This window comes from Lissotriton helveticus, chromosome 2_2 (assembly GCF_964261635.1).
Source record: "Lissotriton helveticus chromosome 2_2, aLisHel1.1, whole genome shotgun sequence".
In the NCBI taxonomy this organism is placed as follows: domain Eukaryota; kingdom Metazoa; phylum Chordata; class Amphibia; order Caudata; family Salamandridae; genus Lissotriton; species Lissotriton helveticus.
This window is the reverse complement of record NC_136060.1, coordinates 23826169-23851331: the sequence shown is the minus strand read 5'-3', so window position 1 is coordinate 23851331 and position 25163 is coordinate 23826169. Positions and strand designations below refer to the sequence as shown.

The window sequence follows — 25163 nt, the reverse complement described above, 5'->3', positions numbered from 1 at the left end:
TGCATCTGATGGAACACTACCGGCCACACACCAAGCAGATAGCTGAGGGGCGGGACCGAGTATGGGGCCATCCCGGTTTACTTTGATTTAATGTCTAGTTGTCCGTGGGACAAAATAGACATTAAATCTTCTTGCCCCTGACAGAAATCAACATGTCTCGGGCGTCGGGCGATATGAATTCCCCTCCCCTGGGCACTGTAAATTCTTTAATCTTTTGTTTCACCTGGGGCACCACCTCTCTGTGTCCCTGATGCCATTGAATACCCAAAAACTTCACATTTTGAGAGGGACCTTGTACCTTTGCGGGATTTATCTCCCACCCTTTACTTTGCAAATGCTCCACAATCCTGTCCAACTGAATCTGTACTTGCTCTTGTGTCTCTCCCTGTATCATTACATCATCAATGTAATGGCAAAGCTGTACTCCAGGAATAACTGGTACCTCATCTAAATGCTCTGCCACTAGCCGGTGACAGATAGTAGGACTGTGTAAGTACCCCATAGGAAGACTTCTGAACGTTAGTTGTCTACCATTTCATGAGAATGAGAATTGCTCTTGGCATTCAGTTGCTATTGGTATAGAAAAGAAAGCATTGGCAATATCAATAGTCGCATACCAAGTTCCAGGATGCTTCTGTATTTTCTAAGTTAAAGTAACAGTATCGGGGACAGCGGCAGTCAAAGGAGGTGTGTGCTTGTTTAATTCATGATAATCAACTGTCATGCACCAAGTATTGTCACTTTTGCGCACAGGTCACACGACTTATTCCAGGCGGTAGTGATTGGAGTCACCACCGCTGCCTCTATCAAGTCCTGTATGGTTGCACTGATCTCCTCATGCCCTCCTGGAATTCTGTGCTGTTTCAAATGAATTACCTTAGTAGCCTGGTGCACCTTCAATGGAGGAATCTTCAAGTGACCCACTCTTACGGCGCCAACTGAAATATACCTTTTTGATCCAAATTGATAGTATCCATCCTCCAAATACAGAGTCATTCCCTTCAAGATATCAATTCCAATAATATATTCAGAGAGGGGCACAATCAATACAGTGTACTCTCTTTTTAGTATTCTCCTATTTTTATTTGAACATTTGTCTGCACTGCTGGTGTCTCTTTTCTGCCAAATACTGTGATTGTGAAATACTGTCCTTTAAACTTTTTGGGCTTTCCATATATCAAATTAAAAAGAATACTTTGAAAGAACCCAAAATCACATGCGTGAGTAAATTTTCAAAGGCTAGTGCCCGATATAAAAGCATCATCAAGAAGCATTGGTCTTTACTTCAAGTTGAACCAGATTTCAACAACATTTTTCAAGAAATTTCTGTGTTTGCATTCAGCAGAGGCAGAAACCTTCGTGAAATTATTAAGCAACCAGTTTCGAAAACATGCACAGTTAACACTAAAGGCACAGTTCCGTGCTGGAACTGTAATAATTGTAATACCATTCTACAAGGTAACAGTATCACTCACCCCATGAGGGGCAACAAAATAAAATTACAAGTGAATGCAACATGTGATACCTCGAATATCATTTACATGATTAAATGCCCGTGCGGAAAAGCGTATATTGGTCAGACCGAAAGAAAATTAAAAGTGAGACTTAATGAACACAAAAGTAACATCAGGACCAAAGCTTTAAAGTCAGTAGTAGCTGCACATTTTATAGAAGCTAACCACCAAGTGAGCCAAATTAAAGCATGTGTGTTGGAAATCATAGTAAAAAGTGAAGATAGAGACAACAAGAAAATGCTCTTCAAACGAGAGAACTTTTGGATATACCACTTACAGACTCTGAAACCCAAAGGAATGAATGAGCGTACTGAATTTGGATGTTATCTATAAATAATTTTCCTGTTTCTTATTCTTGTCATTTATGGATTAATGAATCTCAACAGACGCTGGGACTGACTGATGCAGGGATGTTTTTACAGCAGAACTTTATGCTTTATTTCCTTTCCTTTTATGCACTAGCATTTATTTTACTGTTTCATTAATTGCTAACATTGGAGGCAGTTCTGTAAGATTTGTGTTTACTTTATTGAGATACACGTGAAGGGACAAATGTTCCCGTCTCTTTAAATACGCTTCGCGCACTTAGTAAACACGGTATTTAACCACACCCCTTAATGCGCGTCACATGCTGCAGTTTTGCCTAAACGGCGATAGCGACCTGCCGGTTAACTTGTTGAAATACTCCGCGTATTCAGACGGTAAGCTCGCATGAGCTGCGTATATAACACATCAGCTTGTTCCTGTGTTGATATTTCTCATGTAAACGCGCGTAACATTGCGACTCACTTCGATTGTTTTTAATGATTATAAAGCTAGTGATCCTCTAACCTCACATGTATTTGTTCACGCCGAGAGTCTGCCTAGTACCAACAGCCTCCTCACATCATCGCACGAGATTAGTGTATTGAGTTTGTCACAGCTAGCGATTAATGTAGTTGCTTGTATTTGATAACAGTACACTTACCTTTTTGATATGTTTTGTTTCAATCATTTCTTAAAGATGTATTAACATGGTGATGTTCAGAGACGGATACACGAATACAGATTAGTAGAACATAATTTATTATTTTTCAACAGATTACCCCTGATGAAGGCACATGCCGAAATGCATTGGGATTGAATATCGGATTTATGATAGCTTGTAAATACCGCTATCTTGTGAATCACGTCATTGAAGTATCAAGAGATAATGTAACTCTCCATTGGATTCGTCATGATTAAATTTGAATGACAAGCAAATATATTTGCGTCTTTTTGAAATTTATCGAAAGGTTTACTGTTGTTTAACAGCCCACCTTCACCAGTGCCCTAGGGGACAACCACACACCAGTGTCGTTGCTACTTCTACATATATCAAATTGGCCACCACTCCGGTATCTTCTAGGGCTTGGGCCCTCTGAACATTACGATGTTTCCAATGAATTTCTATGTCAACATAAGTTCTATTGTCTTTGCGAGCCCATCTCTGTACCAGAGCTTGACCTATTTCCTAATCTGCTTTAAATCTGTTAACCTTGGCCCAGGTCAAATCCGGGTACAGCCTGTCATACTGTAGGGGGAACTCATCCCCCCTCTGGTTCTCACTAAGCCATTCACTTTCTGAATATCTCCCTTCCGTCGTACTCAAATGGGCAGCTTTCTCACCCTCCTTTTCCTCCTCATCCAATTCTGGCTTTCTTCTCATTTTATTTTGTTTATTCACTCTCCTGCTTCCTTCCTGTTTGTCCAACCCTCTTTTCCGAACATCTCCCACAGGCTTTTAGTCTCTATTCCATCTATCTGCTCTTTCTTCACTCCATCATGACCCTGCAAGTTAACGCTGTTTCCTCCTCCTGCTTCAACACCCTCCGCATGCTCCGCAAGATCTACAGATGGATCCCCACCGAAACCAGGACGGTCACCCAAGCACTCGTCAGCAGCAGGCTGGACTACGGCAAAGCCCTCTACGCAGGAACCACGTCCACACTCCAGAAGAGACTCCAAGGCATACAAAACGCCTCACCACAGCCACATCACCACCCACCTGAGAGACCTGCATTGGCTCCCGGTCAACAAGAGGATCACCTTCAAGCTCCTCACCCACGCTCACAAAGCACTCCACAATGCCGGACCAGCATACCTCAACGAATGACTGTCCTTCTACACCCCGAACCGCCAGCTTTGCTCCGCCAACCTAGCCCTCGCCACGTCACACGCATCTGCCAAACAGCCACCGGTGGAAGATCATTCACTCACCTTGCCCCTAAGACATGGAACTCCCCCCCACCTGCGTTGGACCCAGGACCTGCTGACCTTCAGGACACTTCTCAAGACCTGGCTGTTCGATCAGTAGCTACCTCCCCTACCCCCTTAGCGCCTTGAGACCCTCACGGGTGAGTAGCACGCTCTACAAATGCTTGATTGATTGATTGATCATTTAACAGAGTCAAAACATGTCTCTTCTGGACAGCCTGTTATTGTCTGTACGAGTCTCAGACCTGGAAGCTCTTTCAGTCTTTATGCTGTCCCCCAGTTCTTCCAACTCACAAACTGCCTCAATCACCTGCGCCAAAGTATTACCAGTATGATTAATTAGCAAAGTCATCATCACCTGTTTGTAAACAGGGGGAGCCAAACAGATTATTTTATTTCACACTGACACAGTTAAAAGTACATCCATCAACTTATGTGCATTATCCAGAAAAATTGCAGTTTTCATCACTTCCTCCTTAAGCCTCTGTATAGCATCTCTCAATGTATACCAGGGTTTATCATTCACTGGCCAGTCTGACTCTGTTGGGTATTTCTGACTGCATCCAACCACTGCCAATTGTAACAGGTTAGTTTGATTGAGCTGAAGTCTAGGACGTGTGCGTCCCGAGCTTCATGGAGGTGCCTGAGGCAGGGAGAGCGCACCCGATCCGTGCGTCCGTAGGGCGTGCGAGGTCCGGATAATGGATCCACACGTCCTAGACTTCAGCTCCTGCTAGATGAATGGGGCTTTGGCGATATTCTACTTACAGTGCACACGAACGTGGCTGGCATTCCACCAATTCTACCAACACGATCTCAATACTACTGTAGCCTATCAGCCCTGATGAGTCACATCTCCTTCACGGTGTGACAAAACACGTGTCGGCTGGCTACTATTTTCTGTACTGACCAACAATTGACTTATAAACAACTTTCACCCACATGAACCTTTGTATTTGGCGTTTTTGAACTTTGACGCAAAATATTTCTCTCAGCGGGTTTACAAGTCCTTACACTAGGATTATGAACTACACTTGCGTCTGCACAGGATCTGTTCTTCTTCCTTTGGTTTAGGCCTCCCTATACCATCGCAGGGGTTGTTTTTTCCTATTGGGTTTGTGTTCCCCTGTCCTGTTTTGCACCGCGTGCCTACCGCACAAACATTTCGGCAGCAAGATCACACTGCTCAAAGCGCCACTGCTTCCTGCTCTCCCAACTCAAACCCATTCTCTCTCAAACAGAGCTGGAATGGCAGTCTGGCTCAGACACAGTGGGACTGGCCTGGGTTGAACTGGTGCACACATACCAATAGACCTGATTCAGGCCTCATCTTCAATGGTAGTCAGTGGGGGAAATACATTCGCCCGACTATTTTTTAAAAATCTCCCACTTTTGTCTTTTAAAATGTTGGCATGTATGCTGGTGTTTAAATGTAGCTAGCTTCTTATGAATTACCCATGCAGGCCGAGCCTGTCCGCAAGTGTGTGGTGTGCATGTGGCCAAGTCTGTACCTCTGGGGGGTATTCACACTATTACACCACTCCCAAAACAAACAAGCATTTGCAATGCAATAGGTCTCGCATTACTGAAAGTTTGAGCTATTGGCGTTGCTTTATTACTTGCAAAACCAATAGCTCAAACTTTCAATAATGCGAGACCTATTGCATTGCAAATGCTTGTTAACTTTCACTATTACTCAAGCCTTCAGTTTAAAGGGGAAGAGAATCTGTCATCTCTTCTGAAAGCGAATGTCACAGTAAAAGGTGAAGGGTAAGAAGGATATGGGTGGTGGTATTATGTGCATTAAGCTTGCAGCCACAATTGCCTTTAAAGGAACATTTTACTATGAAAGTATGTCACACGGCAACTCTGCATGGGTGGACACAGCCAAGACAATTGTTACTTTGCAAAAATACCACACATTCAAAAATTGGGACCCCAAGAACGTCCAGATCATAGACTCCAAAGGTCTTCAATGAACAGTTTAGACAATCAATAAAAAATTTAAAAAATACACAACATTTTTCCTCTATCTAGCTCTTTTTGACTCAGTTATCCTATGCCTGAAAAACGGCAACTGCTTTCCCAGGGTTTTTAGGTTGCAGACTGCCATCATAGTATTGGCATGCACGTGGACAGAGACAGAAACACTGATCATCATTGACATGCGTGCAGAAGTCTTTTTCATAAGACAAACCGCAGCTGCAATCTGGGGAAGATGCTCTCCTCGAGAAGCATCAAAATCCTCTCAAAGTGACAACTTGCAGTGAAAAAACATCCTCAAATGGACGTTTGGTGTTGTTTTTTTTGTGGGAAGGGTCCTTTTAAAAAAAAAAAAAATATTCCAACTGGAAGGATGTGCCCCAGAGTCTCAAACTTCCTGTTCCTGTCCAGCAGGCTTCTCCCAGTGCTTTGACCATCTCCTGGTCACTTTTCATTTGTATTTGGATGGCTCTCTCTTCGTGTCTGCTGCATATATACCGCTGGATTTAAGGACTTTGTATTTGGATTTCACAAGTAAGTTAAACAAGCATTTGCAAAGCAATCGGTCTTGCCTTCAGGACCTTATGTGTATTTAGCTACGCAATACATTATCCTGGGTGCTGAAACATCTACTGTTCTTTAACATGGAGGGAAAATAAGCACCAAACTGTGTGACACACCAGGTATGGGAACACATGGAGAGAAATATTGCCTTTAAGCGGGAAATGGTATAGTACAAAGCTCAGTTTTTAATATAAAATCAGGGCCTTCGGTGGTCATATCACTGAAAATACAAGAAATGAAAAAAATATTATTGTCTACGGGTGCTCATGGAAGACAATTTCTTTGGCTGGAATCTAGAGAATGCTAAAGTGATTTGTGATATTTTACTGACCTCTGCTGGTCGTTTTCTATTAACAAAGTTAAATAGAGGCAGTTGCCAAAAAAATACAAAAAAGAAAGTTCCTCAGCAGCAAGCAATTCTGGTATTTTACTGACCTCTACTGGTTGTTTTCTAACAAGACAGTTAAATAGAGGCAGTTTTACAAGCAAAAAGCAATTCTGGTATTTTACTGACCTCTGCTGATCGTTTTCTATCAAGACAGTTAAATAGAGGCAGTTGAACAGAAAAAAAGTCCCTAAGTGGAAGCAGACAAGTCCTAGGGCTGACCTCCAGAGCCCACAAAGTGCATACACATATAAGTATGTACTAAAGTATATACAAGAGGTCTTGAATGCTCAACCTAAAAACTGTTCTATAAGGGATTTCTTTGATAGAGCGCATTCAGCAGGATTCCTTTCTTTTTTTATTCGATTTTTTATATTTATTTTGATGGGGATGGCCTGCAGTTTCAGTAGGGGACTAGTTCTTTTTTTGCATTTAATTTATTTATTTTGTAATGGAAAAATGCAGCACAATTTACTACATTGTCTCCATGTTTTCTAAAAAATGTGCAATAATATTTTAATTCTCTATGTGGCCTAGTCTGCCAATGGGCCTTCCAGTCAATAGGCCCAGTACTAGTCATGGGTGCATGAAACACTGTTTCTGTGGTGTCTTGTGAATTTAAATATCATTTAAGCCATGTGTTTTTTATGGTATTTCATGTTTTCTCCCCTGCAAATGTTGTATAGGTGGGGTAATGCCTTTGGAGGAGGTGTGTTGTTGTAAACATTTTTAGCGCAGTCAATATTAGTTTTTTGCATTGCTGAATTAATGCTGTCTTCTCTGTGTTACCATGCCTCATTTGTCTGGCAAGTGTGTGTGTGTGTGTGTGGGCTTGCCATAGGCCACCATTTCCCTTTGTTCCCCATGCCATATGGCCAGGGATTATATTGTATAGTCAGTGTCCATAGGACTGCATGTGTTCTTTGTTTTCCAGGCCTCCTGCTTGTTCATGTGTCTGCCGGCCGTGTTGTTTAGCCAGCCAGTGTGCTTTTGCCATAGACCTGTATGTCTTCTTTGCTGTGGCCACACCTTCTTGCTGCGTATTGTTGTGACCAAGTGGCTGGCGGACATTTTGTGTAGGCAGGCAGTGTGTTTTTGCCATGGGCTTGTATGTGTTCTGTGTTCCCCATGCCTTCTTGCTTGTTGCGGCCATGTTGCTGGCTGTCATTTTATTTAGGCAGCCAGTGTGCTTTTGCCATAGGCCTGCATGTGCTCTTTGTTTTTCAGCCCTCTTGCATGTTGTTATGACCATGTGGGGGGTGACCATTTTGCATAGGCAGCCAGTGTGCTTTTGTCATAGCCTTGCATTTGTTCTTTGTTGCCGTTCCGCCTCGCTGGTTGTTGTTGTTGCTTTGCATGTAATTTTTTATTATTTGCACAAGAAAAATATTGCACAGTTTAGTACATTTTCTACATGTTTTTATACATGTGCAATATTCTTTTAATTCACTATGTGGCCTAGTCTTCCAATAGGCCTTCCAGCCTGTCAGAACCCCACAGACTTTGAGCAAAATTGGAAGAAACCCAGCAAGTTTGTCAAGGGTTAGATTTAAGAGTTCTAGCAGGAACCCACTGAGACGAGTAAGAAATTTCAAGATGGCAGCCAGAAGGCTACACACACCTCTGCATGCTAGTGTTGCTATTTTGAAGACTGATTTAGAATGTGAAGAGCGCGCTGCTTCAGAACTGTGCACTTCACAGAAGAATTCATTCATAGTTAGCAGCAAATTTCTGGCTCCCTAAAAATTCAGTTAGGGTAGATGCATTGCATAATCACTCGACGTTTAGCTTGTCGTGTTTAAGTAATTTACAGTTTATTTCTCTTTCAAAAGAACATTTTCCAATTTGTAAGTAAATAAAAACAATTATCCTGATTCAGTCAGCTGGTTAGGTGAAGAGGTTAATTAGACTCCTGTGAACTGGAGCATTCACCAGCAGCTGGTGAAGTGGAGCAATAAATCCTGTTAGCCCAAGTATCGTAGCTGAATCTGTCAGCTGGTATGTGTTGTAATGCTTTCCCTTTCACCAGTTTCCCCCTTTTGACCTCTGGGCACCCGTACCCCAGCCCATGCAAAGCACTTGTTGTGACGCATCAGCTGGCATTCTAGAACGCCAGCTGAAGAGCTTGACAGTTGAGATGAGGCATTAACACGCTGTGGCCACTATGTTGCCCGCCTCTTACATGATGTGCTGTTTCTACTAGGATAATAACGTTTACCTGAAATATCTCCATCAGCGTCTGATCTTCACTATAACGGCGACGAGGGCAGCACATCGAAGGACCAACGCATAAAACTGCACTTCGGCTGCCGGACTCCAAGCAGTCACCTCGCAGGTACCTCAGAAATTCACCACTCTGGAGCAGTTGCCTATGTACATGAAGAGGTAGGATTCCGTTACTTCGCATAGCTTCACCGACATGTCTACTTCATGTCATTGGTACCCTACTTTACATCATCATACGCCTCTAATCTGCTTTGCGTTTAGGTCACATAACCTTGGGAATTCCACCACTCTGCGTGACCGGATAACATATTCCTGGCAGCAGCGTTTCTGACTGAAAACTTAGCAAAATAATTTTGAGTTAACTTCAGCTGACTGAAAGCGTGCCACCCCCTGCTTCGTCAACGTTGTTTGCGGTTGGATTTCCATGTGCGGGTGCACGTTGAAGGTTTAAAAGGGACGTGCCTAACTTCTGATTCTGACATAATTTTCACACTAACGCGAGCCGTCATACCTGGCAACAGGAGAAACTTCCTTGTCACTTTCGTGAGGAGAACTTTGAGTTTAGACCATCTAACGTTCAAAAGGATGTATTGCAACACCACCATTACACAGTGGTTATAACCATTCGCGTTTCTAACAGAGAAGTTAAGACTCTGGCAAATGTGAGTGAGAGAGCTCCAAATTTTAAATTTAATGCAAGAGCTCACAGAATTGTAATTATCCTTGTCCTCATGTACTAGGATCATCTTTTACAAGCTATTCCTGGGCAGTCACCAGACACATGGACAATCCGGATTCCTCGCCGGAGGTATCAACTTCCAGTGCGCCTACACCTCCACCCACTATGGTGTTTTGGAATGTGTACAAATTATCAACCCCACAAGCATTCCTGCCCGCTGCTGGAGAACCAGCATTCAAGTGGGAGGAGTGGCAAGAGTACTTTGTAAATCATATATCCACATTTGATGGTGGAGAGAGAACAATATGACACCTGAGCAGAAAAAGGGAATATTGTTGCACTGCCTAGGAGCTGAGGGTCTCAAAGTGTACAATCAAATAAATAAGAAAATACACACAGGTGATCAGGGAGATGTATACATGAACGCATTGGAAGATTTAGATAGTTAATGCAAACTTAATGTTTGTGTAGCGGTGGATAGGTACAGATTCTACCTTAGGAAACAGGTGAAGGACGATTTCGTAGCAGCTCTCAAAAGTTTGGTGCTAACTTGTCGTTGGGAAGATCTGCATGATGAACTCATAAGAGATCAAATTGTCATGTGCTCAGCTAATTCTGCCATCCAGGACTCATTGTGGGATAAGGGTGAGAAGCCATTACAGGAAGTCATTGATATTGTGAAGAGGGCAGAATTGACTGGTAGGTGTGCTAAAGCAGTATTGGCTGAAAGCAAAGCAAAGCAAGATGAAGAATCGACAGTGGCAAGATCAAGTGGGAGGAAGCATAGATCTCAGCCTACGCACAAACAGGAATGGAGAAATACAGATACATCAAAGCAAAAGAATCTCACCAAGGAAAAGCCACATAGGAAATGCTACAGATGTGGTAGTTCAGTCCATTTAGCTGATGACAGAAGGTGTCCAGCCTGCTCACAAAGGTGTAGTATTTGTGGCATAGTGGGAGATTACACTAAGGTTTGCAATAGGAGGAAAGGTAATGACAAGGTTAAGTTAGTTGTGCAGGAGGAGGAGTGTGACTCAGACTCTTCCGGTGAATCGGATATGAACATGTATGTTCTTAATGTGATTGAAACCCAGGTGCTTAACATTGACACTGGTGAAGGTAAAAAGAAGAAACCCACATACAACATGGTGATGGGGGGGTGAACATAGAAATAGTTGCAGATTCAGAATCCCCGTATACCATAGTGAAAAAGGAGGTGTGGGAAGGAAAGTTTGCACATACTTTAGGAAACAACTTAATTCAATCAGATGTGACCGTGAAGACATTCACGGGGGAATCCATTGAAATGATAGGCTACATGGAGTTGAAATTTGCTTTTAAAAACAGAGACACCCAAAGCAAATTATATGTATCTGTCAAGGGCCCTTCAGTGCTGGGTTGGAGGGATCAAGGAAAAGTTGAAGGAGAAAGGTTTGACAGCGGACTACAATAAGTGTACATTCGCACAGACGCAAGTGACGTATCTAGGCCATGAGGTTACACAAGATGGCATCAGACCCAAAACTGAACTGTTGGCTGCCATTAGAGAGGCGCCTGTGCCTAAAAACAAAGAAGAGGTACTTGCGTTCTTGGGTTTGGTGGAATTATATTCCAAATTTGTAGAAAACTTTTCCACCAAAACTTATGAAATTATACAATTGTTAAAAAGTAAAAAAAGTATTTGAGTGGACAAATGAATGTCAAAGAAGTTTTGTCTCACTCAAAGAGGATGTTTGCAACACCCCAGCCTTACAGGTATTCGATCCTAACCTTCCTAGCATAGTAACTACCGATGCCAGTGGGAAGGGCATTGGGACAGTACTCACTCAAAAGAACAGGGAAGGCTATGAGGACACAATTGTGTTTGCCTCACGCTCATTGACTCCCACAGAGGAGAGATACTTGGTAATCGAGCGTGAGGCTCTCTCGCTTGCGTGTGGGGCCTTGAGCATGTCTGCCAATTCGTCGGGGGCAAGAAAGTGCTGTTAAGGAGCGACCACAAGCCACTCACGAAGGTGTTAACCACAAAAGGGTTGTACACAGCCTCGCCCAGATTGGCACGTATGTCTGTGAGACTATTGGATTAAGATTATGATATACAGTATGTCCCTGGTACCAAGAATGTGGTGGTGGATTCTCTTATCCGTCTTCCCCTGCCCATGAATGAGTGTTTGGATGATGTGGGTGAGGAGTTTTGTGTGGAATTTCAAAAGATGAGTGGATGAAAGCTCAAGCTGACGATTACACTTTACAAGAAGTAAGCAATATGATAAAGGTTGGTTGGCCAGATAAGAGGAAAGTACGAAAAGAACTCAGGTCCTTCTGGGAACTTAGAAATGAACTGTCATTGGAAGGAGGCCTAGTATTGAGGCAAGGAAAAGTGGTACCCCTTGAAACCTTGAGACAAAGAATTTTAGAGATTTGCCACGAAGGACACCTGGGAATAAACAAAACCAAGGGAAGAGTCAAACTATGGTACTGGTGTCCAGGATGTAACATTTCTATTGAGAGAAAGGTGAGAGATTGCATCAAATGCGAGAACTCAGATAAGTCTCAGGTACCGTTTAGACCCATGTTACACTCCAAGCCAGCCCGGGAATGCCTTGGGAGAGAATTGGTATTGACTTAATGGGACCCATAAGAGAGCAGGATGAACAGGTCTACATTGTGGTTGTAATAGACCATTTTTCAAAATGGCCAGAGGTGGGTATACGCCACAAACCAGACTCAGGCAATATTACCAAGTTCCTTGATGAGATATTTATAAGGGAAGGTTTGCCCAAGTCCATCATAAGCGACAATGGGACACAATTCATGTCGGAAAACTTCAGAAAGTATATGGAGAGGAATGGCATACACCACAAAACCACCTCAGTGTATCACCCAGATGGAAATGTAGCCATAGAACGGTTCAAGTGTGTAATCAAGTGAATAGTACAGTTGGCAAACAATAATGGATTGGCATGGAAAAATGAATTTAACAAAATGGTGTGGGCATACAGAGTGACTCTGAATGAATGCACAGGTTCAAGTCCCTTTGTCTTATTGAGAGGTGGATCACCTATGTGCCGGGACAATGTTGGATGGCTGGAAACAGCAAAAAGGGCTGAATGGTCCCCGGAAACGGTGAAAGAGAATTTGTTACGTTCACAAGAAAGTAGTAAGGAATATCACAACTCAAAACACATGTGCAGACCAGTCTCCCTGGAGGTGGGTGACAGAGTGAGAATAAGATGAACGGGGTTCATAGAAAAAGGACAAAGGCACTACACACAACCCTTAGAGGTGAAGAAAATTTTGTGCAATTCAGCCTTGATGAGCAATGGAAAGGTTTGGCACTTTTCTGCACTCTCTAGGAGTAAGTGATAGAATGGGCTATTGCAACAAAGCGATGCACACGTAGATCCAGAACAGGAGGATGATGGTGTACAAAAAAAAAGGATGTGGAATGTGTTTGGTTATGACTCAGATGTAGACACCCAGGGGAGGAATGACCAGACCCAAGGGGTGGATGAGGCACCGGCTGTTGAAGCCCAAGAGGAGAGAGTTGTTAACAAGAATACAGTTGTGGGAGGAGGAGCCAAGATGGCGACCGAGATGGCGGCGTAAACGCTCGGCTCCGTGAGCCTTCTCACCCCGCGCATACATCCTGGCACTTATCCTGAGCTGTACCGGCATATTTATGTAGGCGAAGGATAACTTTCACTTACCGTTTGCTCCTGAGGCTTGATGCTTGCTGCAGACCCGTTGAAATGTCCCCAAATGTTTTGCGGCCTTCACGGAGCTGGGACCGGGGTCTCGAGTGCGGAGAGTGGCTGACCGCGACTGCAACAACAGCGGCCTCTGGTGATGGTGAGGAGTCGGCCGGAGGGAACTGAAGACCTGGTGGCCGATGGCGACAGTGCCGACCCAGCCCAACTAGCGGAGAACCATGTGGTGAGTGAGATACAGCTGGGTCGAGGGGAGTGCATGATACTTGGCCCCCCATTCCGGTGTTGTATCCGGGCACATTACCGACTTTTCCCAGAGTCAGCGTGCGGGCCCCAGGGAGAGGCAGAGTTTTTAGCCTTTTGGTGACTCTCCGCTGAGAAACCTGCCTTGACTTTTGAGATCCCCGTTGTGAATCCTGTTCCTCCCTGGTGTGAGGCCCGGTCCCGAGGTGAGGTGGAGAGGGACGAGGCCGGATCAGCTAAGATGGCGGATGGCGCCCTCGTACGCACACCTCATCAGGACAGAGAAGCCGTTGTGCGAGAGAGTCCTGGGGTCTGGCGACACGAGAAAGAGCCCACGTCCAGAGATATATTGGCTGCGTTAACAACTCTGCATATGACCCTGATCCGGGACGCCCAGGATCTGGGAAGGAGGATGGCCGCCATTGTTGTTCCGCCGCTCCACATGGGCATGGTTGAATCACAAGGAAGCGCCGATGTGCTCGCCTCTGCGTCAGTGATGAATGTTCCAGCTGCGCCTACGTTCGTGGAGCCGCCGATGGACCCGGTCTGTGATACCGCTTTGGACTGCTCTGTTGTGTATGTGAGTGACTCGTCGGGGCCCTTATCTGTACGGCGGCTGAAGAAACAACATCGATCCATGGTTTGGGCTGCCCCGGCGGCGTTTCAACGAGTACCGGATAGTGTGACCTTCTCTTCCTGGCTGGTGAAACTGTGTTCGGACTGGGGGATGTTTCCGGTATCGATACTGACACAGATGGATTTCCACCATATGTCTTCGGCTGGGTTTTGGGGGCTACAGTCCCATGGAGTATTGGCGCTGCCCGGTCCGCCTGGATCGGTTGGACCCACCACACTGCTTTGTATGCCGACTGATGGGTGGCCGTATGTGGGTACTATTGATAGGGAAGGCCAGGGGTGAGACCGTCTAGGACATAGTGGAACACGTTGTTGGCTGACGGTGCTTAGTGGGACGCTCAACGGAGATGTTATTGATTGAATTGATAATTATTGCTTACTGTGGCTATTCTGACCTTGCTTTTCCGATGTTTTATTGTGCGCGATGGGTGAGGGGGGGCCGGGTAGTTTGATCGATGGCCCTTCTCCATATTTTTTCCTTCTTTTTTATTTTTCTATTATTCTATATTTCGGGTCTCTCATTTAGGGCGATAGGCACGCTGCTGGGGGGGAGGGGGGTAGGCCGTAGCCTTCTGCAGGGGTGCAGGGTGGGGGTAGGGGGAAGGGGGTTGTTTATTTGTTCTTTCTGTGTCTCTATGGCCCTTTGTCTTTTCTTTTTCTCGGTATCGTCGTCTTTCATGTTTCCTACAGTCTGTTTTGTTTTTAAGGGCTGGGTGCTGCTCGACATGGCATGTATGTGTTGTTTACATTTATCCTGACTCGTATGCCTTGCCCCCATGTCTTTAAGTGTATTCGCACTCTTCGCGGATTTCTGTTTCATGTTGCTATTGTAGGACCATGCATGACCGTATGGCAATTATTCTGATATTTTTTCTGTTTTATTTTTCTTCACTGTAAAATGAACCTTCTTGAATCCTGATTATCACGCTGTACGCTCAAATACGAGTTATATCCTGGATACTTACCTGACCCCGAATTATGGGCTGCTGTATCATATATTGCTTTGCTGAACTTCCGCATTGACTGGCGGCCGGCCGGGATGGTTGTAGGCCCATGCTTGTATTTATGTGAAGTGATAATAAAGGTTTTAAAAAAAAAAAAAGAATACAGTTGTGAGGGAAGCTCAGAGTCAAGCCACAGCAAGTCAGCATGAAGCCTGTGACTCCGCTGGGGTTAATAAGACCGAAAGAGAACCTGGCATGACTAGGACTGGACATGCAATAGCTAAACCTTGTTGGTTTAAGGACTTTGAGTGTTATTAACAAATGTCAGCGTTGGTTCACTGTTAGCACAGAGTCATTTAGTCAAATAGATATTGTTAAATGCTCCGAAACGTGGTATTAAGTGTAGGTGCAAGGCGCCACTGGATATATTCACACAATTTGATCTGGGATCTGTCTATTTGTATAGACGGTGCTGCAGGGTGTGGAGAACCACCAAACTCCACAGATCCTAGCCTCAGCTCTGTAGTAAATATAATTCACTATGCAGCACACGTCAAATTTCAAAATGGTTTGCCTATTGTAACTAAAAACAAACCACTATAATTATATCACACAATATGAATTGTAAACGTTTTGTCTTTTCTTTTTCAAGTTTTATTCTTGTAGGCTTGCACATCAGTTCTCAACAGCCACAGCCAACACGTGCTTCGTCGCGTAAGGGGTGTGGTCCAGCGACTTTATCAAGGCTAGACCTTCTAAATAAACGATCTTTGATATGTGGTGATAATTCCGGACCACAATGGGTTTCTGGTCTGAGCGGCGTGTCAGACGTGTAACCAAATTCAATGTAAAAGTTTCCTTTGAAAAGCAATATCCAGGTTTCTCCGTTAGCAACTTCCGATTGCTGACGCCGCTCCCGTCGTCTACCCCTTATGTGATATAATTACAGTGGTTTGTTTTTAGTTACAATAGGGAAACCATTTTGAAATTTGACGTATACTGAGGAGTGAAATAGAAATTGTTATTTGCATTGTATTAAACAGCATCACATTTATGAGATATTTTCTCTCCTTCTTCGTCCTAAGGAAGGAGATGTGTTGTAATGCTTTCCCTTTCACCTGATTCCCCCTTTTGACCTCTGGGCACCCGTACCCCAGCGCGTGCAAAGCACTTGTTGTGACGCATCAGATGGCGTTCTAGAACCGCCAGCTGAAGAGCTTGACAGTTGAGATGAGGCGTTGACACGCTGTGGCCACTACGTTGCAGGCCTCTTACATGATGTGCTGTTTTTACTAGGATAATAAAGTTTACCTGAAATATCTCCACCTGCGTGCGTCTGCGCTTCACTATAGTTTACGTAACGTATTATTTGTCATAGAAAGATTCCGGGCTGTTTAATTTAAATCTCTAGCTTTTCTTGAGTCTGAACACATCAATTTCAAATGAGGCTGAGAGATTTAAAAAAAAAACTTTTTATTGAAAGAAAGAGAAACAAAGTACAAGGCAAAAAGAAAACAGTGTACATGGACATGTGTTCACATAGGAGGACACCTAGGCACGATATTACACAACAGATCAATAATACATATTGTGGGGAGGGGGGCCAGTGGGGAAACAAATTGAAGGATAACAAAAAACACACAAGACATGGAATGCCGGATCAGGGGGACAAAGGGACTTCGGGGTTGTCCACAAACGGAGGCGCACATAGATTTCCACGGTACGCGTTCCATTGGCCCCAGATACTATTCCATTTTCTGGGTGTGCCCCGTGCCACAAACACAGTCTTCTCTCTGAACATACACCAGTCCATATTCTCCTTCCACACCGATACCGTGGGCGGGCGCTGGGAACCCCACAACTGCGCTACATCTCTTTTGGCAATCATATTCCCCAAGGTCGCCCACTGCATCTGGGCCACACTATAATCATTCGGCTCCCACACATTCAACAGGCACCGCCTAGCTTCGGGCTGCAGCACCACCCCCGTGACTCTACCCATCACAGTATGCACATTCGTCCAGAACCGCACCACCTCCGGACACTCCCAAAGTATGTGGAGGAAAGTACCAAGCATCCCACAACCACGCTTACATAACCCGTCCGAGGAATAACCCATGCGAATCAAGTGCGGACCAGTGATATATACACGATGTAAGATCTTGAGCTGAACGAAACGGAGACGGGCAGGGATCGCGACTTCCTTAGGCGAGGATAATGCAGCCTGCCAATCCTCGTCGTCCAGCTCCAAACCATCGCCGGTCCAGACCTCCCTAAGACGCACTAACAGATCCACTCGGGTGTTGATCAACTTCTTATATATCAGGGAAATGGTACTATCGGGGACGTGGCCGTTAAGGAGTCTATCTTCAAGGGGGGAGGACTCGGGGATGACAGTACCTGCAGGGAGAACCGAACTCAAGGCATGGTGAATCTGTGTGTATCGGAAAAATTCCCTGTCACTCAATTCATATTCTGACTGTAGTGCCGCAAAGGTCTTGACTTTGCCCTTGACCCAAAGATCGCCCACGCAGCTAATACCAATCATATCCCATTTTTCAAACCCTTTCGTCTTACAGAGACATCCCAACCTTTCAGAAGCATACAAGGGGGTCGCACGAGTCAATCGACCTTCCCAACCCACAGACGCATTCGCCGCATGCCACACTCGTACAGCAACCCTGGTAGGTCCAGATAAATCCTTGCCCGCCGCCTTGGAGTAGAGTGCCCTCCTGTAGGCCCCGCCCGGTAGCGAATACTTATCCATCTCAAACGCCGGGTTAGGAGCAGGCGCGTATGTTGCGTGATTGATCGCACTCAGTTGCGAGGCCCAATAGTAACCCCAAATATCCGGCAACGCTATACCCCCATCATGCCAGGGAAGAGTGAGTTTAGCGAGGGAAATATGCAAACGTCCATCCCAAATTAACCGTCTCTGCAGGCTTTCAATCTCCCTAAAGTAGCTCGCTGGAATAATATCGAACGTATTCTGCAGCGTGTACAAAAACCTCGGCAGGGCCATCATTTTAAAAAGGGCAGCGTGCCCGAGCGGCAAAAGCGGCAACCCGCGCCAGCGCTCAACGTCGAGTCTCAATCGTTGAAGGGGGGGGAGCAGATTATGCGCGTAGCGAGCCGCAGGGTCTAAAGTTATAAAGATCCCCAGGTATTTAAAGCCCGTCGTAGAGATCCGAATGGGGCATCTGCGAGGCAGGGGAGGAGGACCGCCCGAGAGCACGTATACACAGGATTTAGCCCAGTTGATAACAAGGCCCGAATTTTTCCCAAACGAAGTGAGCACATCGAACAAAACATTGAGAGATTTTCGAGGGGACGTAAGGTACAATAAAATATCATCTGCATAAAGCGAGACGCGATCCTCAAAGTCCGGGGACAACCGGATCCCCTTAAGCGAGGGCTCCCAGCGCAACCAGGCAGCCAGCGGCTCAAGGGCGAGAGCGAAAAGCAGTGGTGACAATGGGCAGCCCTGTCGCGTGCCCCTCCCGAGAACAAAAGACGCTGAGACCCGACCATTCACAACCACCTGCGCCAGGGGCTCCGCATACAAAAGTTTCACCCAGCCGATGAACCCGGGCCGAATCCGAATTTCACAAGAGCGGCCCAGAGATAAGGCCACTCAAGAGTATCAAAGGCCATCGTGGCATCCAAAGAAGCCAAGATGGGCGGTTCATGGATCGACGCCACCCTCGCGAGATCACCGTGCAAGCGCCGCAGGTTAAGCGCCGTATTGCGGTGCGGGATAAAACCGGACTGATCCGGATGGACCAGGTCGCCGATAACATTCATCAGGCGGTTAGCTAATACCTTAGCCAGAATTTTCGGTTCAGCGTTTAGGAGCGAGATCGGTCTATAAGAAGAACAGCGATCCCGTGGCTTCCCTTCCTTGTGGATCACTACGATAGTAGCGAGACGCTGGTCACGTGTAAGGGAGCCAGAGTCACAGGACTCTAGAAACATATCACGGAGATATGGAGCCAGTGTGTCCGGGCACAGTTTATACAGTTCAATGGGCAGACCATTAGGGCCCAAGGCCTTACCAGAGCTGATTGAACGAATGGCAGTAGCCACCTCATCAGCCGACAGCACCGCGTCCATCAGGTCTCTGTCAGCCGCAGACAGGCAGGGCAAAGTAATATCGCGAAGCAACAAATAAGAGTCAGCCTCCGGCCTGTCAGAGACCGGAGCATACACGGTTCGGAAGTGTTCCTCAAAGCATTCAACAATCGCAACCGGGTCAGTCATGCACACACCATCAAGGTTCTCAATCACAGGGACTACACGACTCGCCCTCTCTTTCTTGTCCAGCCACGCAATCAATTTACCCGCCTTGTCCCCAACATCATACAGTCTGCCCTGCTGTTCCCTGCCCATGACCTTCGCAGCATCAGTAACCAGGGCCTTATAATCTAATTGTTTGAGGCTGAGGGAATGAAGTTTGGCACGGGACGCACCGCGCTCCAAGTCACTCTCCAGTGCGATTATCTCCGCCTCCAGACGGACCACCTCTTCATGCTTACTTTTCTTGGCGGTGGCGATCAAAGATAGGGCCTGCCCACGACTCATAGTCTTAAACGCCTCCCACAACGATACAGAAGATGACACAGATCTCACATTTTCTACAAAATAATGATCAAGGGATTTCACCAATTCGGAACGGGTCTTGGGATTGCGAAGAAACCAGGGGTTGATAGGTGCGACCCGTCCCTCATTACTCATGGTAGTATCCATGCTAAGCCAGACTGGGGAGTGGTCGGATATGCCCCGGGCGAGGTGCCTCACCTCCCCAACAGAGGAGGACAGCACCACTGGCAACAGAATATAGTCGAGTCTGGATATACTGCCATGGGCTCCAGAGTGAAAGCTGTATTGCGCCTGATTCGGGTGCAGCAACCTCCAACAGTCCACCAGCCCAAGTGTCTCCAGGAACCCACGTAGCCAGGATTGCGACTTGGGGAGATCCCTGGGGGGGGTAGCGATCTACGTCACCGGAGACTACCGAATTGAAGTCTCCGCCTATCACCAAAATACCCTCAGTGAGCCTCAGCACTACACACCCAAGATCAGCAAAAGTCGAGGTCTGTAGACCCGGTGGAACATAGACAGTGACAAATGAGACCGTCCGCCCCTCCCACGTACCAGTGAGAGCGGCATAGCGCCCCCTATCGTCAAGAAGCACAGCATCAATTGCCAAGGGGAGGGAGGACCTGACGAGGATACCCACACCCCTAGAACCAGAGGTGAAGCCAGAATGTGCCACCAGACGATACCCTCTCCGATTCATGGCATGGCACGTGTTCCCAACCAGATGCGTTTCCTGCAACAACACAACATCGGGGGAGAGGCGCCGCAGAAGCTGCAACACCACACCCCGTTTTATCCTGTCTCCCAACCCATTGACATTCCAACACATTAGTTTCAACCCACTAACCCCCATCCCAAAAAGATGTGCAGAGCCCACCCCACAACGAACACAATGACCCAATCAAGCAGAAATACGATACGGTGCCTTGAAAAACCCCCACAAACACCTAAGAACCCCCCACCACCCCCAACGAGAACCCGTTACAACGCCCCCCACCCTGCACCCCTGCGTTAGACTCAAAAGCCACCCCAACTTGCAGTGTGCCTGTCGCCCCATTATTGAACTAGTCTACGAAAAGAAACCCCTGAGGAGAAAAGAGTCCCACTCCCCCCGCCACCCCCGGGTACATAGCAATAGGACACACACAGTAATAGGAGAAACATCGAACCCAGCTGAATAATACGTGAATGTTCAGAAATCAGGAAACATAATGTCACTCTCGTTCCGATACGCCGCCCTCGGCTCCACCCGGATGCCCGGTTGAGTCAGTCGTTTGGGGAGGGTATCCAGCCAGTCACTAACTCCGTCAGGACGATCAAAGTAGAAAGTCCGGTCTTCATATTCGACACGCAGCCTGGTTGGAAAAAGCATTGCGTATTTCAGGCCCAAGTCTCTCAGCCTTCGTTTCACTCCCTGAAACTCCATCCTTTGTCTCTGAACAAGCTGCGTGAAGTCCGGGTAGAAACTCACCGTCGTATTCTCAAATTTGACGGGGCCACTTACTCTCGAGGCCTGAAGGATAGTGTCTCTGTCCCTAAAATTGAAGATCCTGGCGATGATAGATCTCGGCGTGGCGCCCGACTTCGGTTTTCCGCCGGCACGCGATGAGCACGCTCCACAGCAAAGAATTTACTCAGGCCTGTGGGGGCCAGATGATTCAAGACGATGTCCTCCACGAGCACATCAGTTGCCGAGGCACCAGAGGACTCAGGAACCCCGACAAGGCGTATGTTGTTGCGCCGGGCCCTATTTTCAAAATCCTCCAGGCGATGGACCATGAGATCATTGGAGGAGCGCAAACGTCCAACTTCCGTCTGCAGATCAGAGACATCGGTCGTGAGGCTAGAAGTCTTCAGGTCCAGAGACTTGACCCTTTCATTGGTCTTCGACAAATCAGCTCTAATCAAAGTAACATCAACTGCCACAGTGTCTAGTTTGAGAGCGAGAGCCTCATATTGCTGACCAATGGAAGTCTGCATGTTGGCAATGGCGCCCATGACGTCCTGCAAGGTCAATTCGGCCATCGTAGGTGGATCGTCAGTGGGGCCCTCAGAAGCTCGACTGGCACCACCGGGGGACCCCTTGGGTTGGGTATAGGGATCCATGACGTTGGTTTGAATCGGTCCCCCGCGTAGAGACGTTTTAGTCTTCCGCTTCTCGTTGTCAGGCCTGGTGGTCATGTCGAATGGTGAGCCCCGAGGGGGCCCGCGAGTACTGGTGAAAATGGCCGCTCACCCACCGACCACCGCAAATAACGAAAGTGGGCCGAAAGGGCAGAAGCAGCAGCTCAGCCCAACACCCGGACCCTCAGAACAGTTGGTGCATAGTCAGGCAGCAAAGTCAGGCTGGACCCCAATGGAGGAGCGAGGCAATCACGCAGTCGGAGAAGGCAGCGGCTCAAAAACGAAACCGAAAGTCAACTCAGGGCAACAGGGGAAATCCCTCAGGCCGCTGTTGTTCAATTACTCCCCGGCGTCTTGGTGTGCCAGCTCCCGGTGTCGCCGTGGGGCGGGCCCCCAAAACTCCGGTCGGCGTATCTGCGGTTCCCGAAGTCCAAATGAAATTTTGAAAACAGCTTAGGTATCAGCTGAGGTACATCTGCAAGAACCCGTGGTCAAAATAAGGATATCGTTCAGGATATAAGGGGAGGGCAGCGAGGGACTCTGAGAGATTTATTTAATAGATTTGTTAACTGCGCTGAATAAATAGTTTACTGATAATTTAACAGTGAAAAAAGCACAACAGAAAACTATAGCTGGTTAACTCAAACAAATAATACTGTTGCATTTACGAACTGCAGAAATGAAAAACGAAAGAAACAAATGAAGGGAAGTTTACATTTACCTGAAGAGGAGGAAGTCTGCTGCAGAGTTCATCTCGAGGACTTTCAAGTACCCTATTAAGGGAACAAACTAATTAACTATTCAGCAAATTAAATAATTGTTGTATAAATAGAGTAATCAGAAATGTAAGCAAAATATTGTAAGCACAAGTTTACAGAATGAAATAAGAACAGTTTCAGGACTAGGAAGAAAAGAACAAATATAAAAGAAAATGAAAGACAAGAAATAGAGGGGCTACAGTCCAACATTTCTTGGGTAGTAATTAGATAGTAATTAAGTAATTGTGCTAACTTCTCTTAATGCAGGTTCCCTCCAGGGATAATAACAGAACCACAAAAGAACACAGAAGGAAGAAGCCTGAGGAGAACTTCGGGGAGGAATCCAACCAGAGTTGGCTGTCTCTTCTCTCTCCCAGTTGCCTTTGCCCACTTGGACCCGATCTGACAGTTGAGAGGTAAATGACTGGCGGAGGATTCTGAGAGGGGCATTGGGACCAGTGTCGTACTGCTCCTGTGATAAGTTTGTGAGAGCATACCTGAGACAGCCAGTAGGCCCAGTACTTGTCATGGATGCATAAAAACAACCCTCACCACTCACAATTCCCAAGAATTCTGCTCACCAGTGCGGGTATCACTGGACGCTGCTGTTGTGGGGCATGGACCCACTGTTGTAGCGAGAGTGCCAGTTGCTGCTGCAGCCACTGTTGCTCCACCTGTGGAAGCTGCAGCTCTGGCTGTGGCCCGCTGCATCCTGAGGCCTCAGGCCACCTAGAGCTGTAGCTGCCAGGCCCCATTCTCTTCCTCATTGCTACTGCTGTTGGCGCGTTTGTTCTTCCTGCCTTTGCTGTTTTTCAGGTTCGGCATGGCTTAGCCTCCACAAACATCCTATATTATTAACCGCACATAACTCCAAGTGGTTTAAAAAATATTACCATTTATACCTTTTCAATGTTACAATTTAGGTTATATCAACTGTATGTAACCATAACCTTTATTTTTAATCACATATGATTCAAGAACAGCAGATGTTTGTCTTCCAATATGGCCACTTCAGTAACAATGAAGCACACGGCTGCCCTTCTTTGTTCGGTGGTCTGTGTTGCCTACTGGTGATAATACCTCCCACAGCTATCTCGAAGTCAAAAGATAACATTAATTCTTGGTAGAGGCTTGGGGAGATTAAGTGATTGCCCAGAATCACAGGATATTGAGCTGATGCCAAGACTCAAACCTGGTTCCCCAGCTCCTGAGTCAGCAGCTCTGGCATTACGCCACATCCTCGTGATGTCTGTTTCTTCCCCACCCCCTTGACAAAAGCAGCGTCTTTATTATTCACGAAGTAGCTCTCATTTTGAGGGATGTGATTGTTTGCAGTCTGCCTTTAAACAAAGGAGTAAACACCTCCTCTGTCCTACAAATCCCTACTGCCTCGCTGCTGCAGGCAGTTGTGCATTTTATCAGTAAAAAATAATATTTGCCTCATCTCACACAATTTACTGAAGCTCAGAAGCTGTGATTAATCCAGGTGTTTTGGTTTCATTTTTTGCCTCCTGATCCTTCCATTTTATTAGCTTGCTTTCTGTTTGGATGTTTTGAAACCTGCTGAATTTTAAACATCAAATAGCTCGCAGCCGAAAAAGTGATATATGAAGGCAGAGGTTGACCCAAGAAATGGGAGAAAGTGTGGCAACAGTGGGTCATATACAGGGGACTATGAGGTAGCCGGGGGGAGGAGTTGGGGCCGGGCATGCCTTGGGATTGCGTGGAAGCACTCGATCGAGAGGTGATGTATGCCCTGCACTTTACAATACTGGCTGTTGTAATCTGGGATCGTATATCATATTGTCTTTACCTTACACCTCAACCGGGGACTGTACTGAATAATGCATTCCTGCATGTTTAATAAAAAGATCTGTTTAAGAAAAACCCCATCAAATAGCTCAAGCATTTCCACAACCACTCCACAGCAGAAAAAAATTGCCATTTACATCTCAAATAGCTCGAACTTTCACAAATGCGGGACCTATTGTATTGCAAATGCTTGTTAATCTTTCATTTTTTGCTTTCAGTTTATATTTCAAAGGGGTAAAATACGGCAGTTAAGTGTTTGCCCTAATTTTTCTTACCTTCTGGGCACGAAAATAGTGGCCAGGTTGATAAAATATTTGTCAGCCCTGCCAGGTACCAGACATCAGTGATTAGACTCATGGATTTTAGTGGTGGTGGTGTCCGCATCACTGTACTAAAATGCATTAATCATTCCATATAGTACCCCTTATAGCGTCTCAGGGCCACCGGAGATGCGGTGAACAAGACTGCATTTGAACAGAGAGCATAATTGGCTTGCTGGTGCAGTGGCCAGCCTCCTCTCACTAAATTGATATTGTACTAAATCAAGCATTGGTGTCATCACATATGTAAATGTGACAAACTTGAAACCTAGGGGCTCAATGAAGCTGAACATCTCGCTGGACTCTCACAGCCTGACCTGGAATGAATGTCAAACACAACATAACAAAACCGGCCCGCAGTGATTTCTTTCATGTGATGAGGGTGGTAACTTGCCTGTTGTTTCCGGGCCAGGCACCACAGCCGGCAA

At 46.1% G+C, this 25163-nt stretch overlaps 1 long non-coding RNA gene across 1 annotated transcript in view; it reads right to left on the bottom strand.

Moving 5' to 3' along the window:
• Positions 1-25163, bottom strand: part of LOC144821716 (uncharacterized) — a 97870-nt gene that overhangs the window by 9797 nt on the left and 62910 nt on the right. The window contains exons 3-4 of the long non-coding RNA XR_013608401.1: positions 22567-22618; positions 8900-9050 (exon numbers count right to left, since the gene is read on the bottom strand). This is a non-coding gene — a long non-coding RNA (uncharacterized LOC144821716). The remainder of the gene's footprint in view (positions 1-8899; positions 9051-22566; positions 22619-25163) is intronic.